Here is a 3,555-nt window from a genome sequence, read left to right as displayed (position 1 = left end):
CGCCTAACCCTGTAGCGTTTGACCAAGGGATCTACCACTTTGACTTTGCACGGACGGGCTTTGACCAGTGGACCTCCCCACCCGGTTGTATTAGGTCAACCCATAGGAACACTTTGGAGCAACATCCGGGGCAGACCCACAGCAATATCCCCTCCGTGTAGACCCCACGCGTCCGTTTCCCCCCTTCAGGTGCCGGCGGCAGCGCCGTCCGTGAGGGGGGCACACCCCGGACACGCGTGCGGGGCATTTGCAACCGCGACAACACTTCCAGACTTGTGAGAGGCCGCCGGCGCAAGATTTGGCGGCATGCTAGCCCCCGGAGGCCGCCGGCCACAGCCGTAGATGCGCGAAGGGCAATCCGCGTAGAGGGAATTTTTCGGATACTTCTCCATCACCAAAAATTATGAAAAAATACCATCGTTCCTATAGCACATGTGCCACGTGGTGCAAAAAAATCATGATTTTATGGCGCTCCGAGTATTTAGTAATATTGACGCTGCATCGTTACCGCAGAACGTCTACTACCGTGTCATCGTCGTCCGTGAGGGGGGCCACGCCCCGGAGACGCGTCCCGCTTCTTCGGACATGCCACCACACCACTCCGCATGTATGAGGGCCCGGTGCGACGCTCCGGTGGCATTGCTACCCCCCAGTGCCCCCGTCTCGCCTAACCCTGTAGCGTTTGACCACGGGATCTACCCCTTTGACTTTGCACGGACGGGCTTTGACCAGTGGACCTCCCCACCCGGTTGTGTTAGGTCAGCCCATAGGAACACATTGGAGCAACATCCGGGGAAGACCCACAGCAAGATCCCCTTCGTGTAGACCCCACGCGTCCGTTTCCCCCCTCCAGGTGCCGGCGGCAGCGCCGTTCATGAGGGGGGCACACCCCGGACACGCGTGCCGGGCGTTTGCAACCGCGACAACACTTCCAGACTTGTGAGAGGCCGCCAGCGCAAGATTTGGCGGCATGCTAGCCCCCGGAGGCCGCCGGCCACAGCCGTAGACGCGCGAAGGGCAATCCGTGTAGAGGGAATTTTTCGGATACTTCTCCATCACCAAAAATTATGAAAAAATACCATCATTCCTATAGCACATGTGCCCACGTCGTGCAAAAAATCATGATTTTATCGCGCTCCGAGTATTTAGTAATATTGACGCCGCATCGTTACCGCAGAACGTCTACTACCATGTCATCGCCGTCCGTGAGGGGGGCCACGCCCCGGAGACGCGTCCCGCCTCTTCGGACATGCCACCACACCACCCCGCATGTATGAGGGCCCGGTGCAACGCTCCGGTGGCATTGCTACCCCGAGTGCCCCCGTCCCGCCTAACCCTGTAGCGTCCGTTTGTGTTATGTCAGCCCAGAGGAACACTTTGGAGCAACATCCGGGGAAGTCCCACAGCAAGATCCCCTCCGTGTAGACCCCACGCGTCCGTTTCCCCCCTCCAGGTGCCGGCGGCAGCGCCGTTCGTGAGGGGGGCACACCCCGGACACGCGTGCCGGGCGTTTGCAACCGCGACAACACTTCCAGACTTGTGAGAGGCCGCCGGCGCAAGATTTGGCGGCATGCTAGCCCCCGGAGGCCGCCGGCCACAGCCGTAGACGCGCGAAGGGCAATCCGCGTAGAGGGAATTTTTCGGATACTTCTCCATCACCAAAAATTATGAAAAAATACCATCGTTCCTATAGCACAATGCCCACGTCGTGCAAAAAAAATCATGATTTTATCGCGCTCCTTGTATTTAGTAATATTGACGCCGCATCGTTACCGCAGAACGTCTACTACCGTGTCATCGCCGTCCATGAGGGGGGCCACACCCCGGAGACGCGTCCCGCCTCTTCGGACATGCCACCACACCACCCCGCATGTATGAGGGCCCGGTGCGACGCTCCGGTGGCATTGCTACCCCCCCAGTGCCCTCGTCCCGCCTAACCCTGTAGCGTTTGACCACGGGATCTACCCCTTTGACTTTGCACGGACGGGCTTTCACCAGTGGACCTCCCCACCCGGTTGTATTAGGTCAACCCATAGGAACACTTTGGAGCAACATCCGGGGCAGACCCGCAGCAAGATCCCCTCCGTGTAGACCCCACCCGTCCGTTTCTCCCCTCCAGGTGCCGGCGGCAGCGCCGTCCGTGAGGGGGGCACACCCCGGACACGTGTGCCAGGCGTTTGCAACCGCGACAACACTTCCAGACTTGTGAGAGGCCGCCAGCGCAAGATTTGGCGGCATGCTAGCCCCCGGAGGCCGCCGGCCACAGCCGTAGACGCGCGAAGGGCAATCCGTGTAGAGGGAATTTTTCGAATACTTCTCCATCACCAAAAATTATGAAAAAATACCATCGTTCCTATAGCACATGTGCCGACGTCGTGCAAAAAAATCATGATTTTATCGCGCTCCGAGTATTTAGTAATATTGACGCCGCATCGTTACCACAGAACGTCTACTACCGTGTCATCGCCGTCCGTGAGGGGGGCCACGCCCCAGAGACGCGTCCCGCCTCTTCGGACATGCCACCACACCACCCCGCATGTATGAGGGCCCGGTGCGACGCTCCGGTGGCATTGCTACCCCCAGTGCCCCCGTCCCGCCTAACCCTGTAGCGTTTGACAACGGGATCTACCCCTTTGACTTTGCACGGATGGGCTTTGACCAATGGACCTCCGCACCCGGTTGTGTTAGGTCAGCCCATAGGGACACTTTGGAGCAACATCCGGGGAAGTCCCACAGCAAGATCCCCTCCGTGTAGGCCCCACGCGTCCGTTTCCCTCCTTCAGGTGCCGGCGGTAGCGCCGTTCGTGAGGGGGGCACACCCCGTACACGCGTGCCGGGTGTTTGCAACCGCGAAAACACTTCCAGACTTGTGAGAGGCCGCCGGCGCAAGATTTGGCGGCATGCTAGCCCCCGGAGGCCGCCGGCCACAGCCGTAGACGCGCGAAGGGCAATCCGCGTAGAGGGAATTTTTCGGATACTTCTCCAACACCAAAAATTATGAAAAAATAGCATCGTTCCTATAGCACATGTGCCCACGTCGTGCAAAAAAAATCATGATTTTATCACGCTCCGAGTATTTAGTAATATTGACGCCGCATCGTTACCGCAGAACGTCTACTACCGTGTCATCGCCGTCCGTGAGGGGGGCCACGCGCCGGAGACGCGTCCCGCCTCTTCGGACATGCCACCACACCACCCCGCATGTATGAGGGCCCGGTGCGACGCTCCGGTGGCATTGCTACCCCCCCCCCAATGCCCTCGTCCCGCCTAACCCTGTAGCGTTTGACCACGAGATCTACCACTTTGACTTTGCACGGACGGGCTTTGACCAGTGGACCTCCCCACCCGGTTGTATTAGGTCAACCCATAGGAACCCTTTGGAGCAACATCCGGGGCAGACCCACAGCAAGATCCCCTCCGTGTAGACCCCACGCGTCCGTTTCCCCCCTCCAGGTGCCGGCGGCAGCGCCGTCCGTGAGGGGGGCACAACCCGGACACGCGTGCCGGGCGTTTGCAACCGCGACAACACTTCCAGACTTGTGAGAGGCCGCCAAT

Source organism: Triticum dicoccoides, unplaced genomic scaffold (assembly GCF_002162155.2).
Source record: "Triticum dicoccoides isolate Atlit2015 ecotype Zavitan unplaced genomic scaffold, WEW_v2.0 scaffold14817, whole genome shotgun sequence".
Classification (NCBI taxonomy): domain Eukaryota; kingdom Viridiplantae; phylum Streptophyta; class Magnoliopsida; order Poales; family Poaceae; genus Triticum; species Triticum dicoccoides.
Note: the sequence above shows the minus strand (reverse complement) of the source record.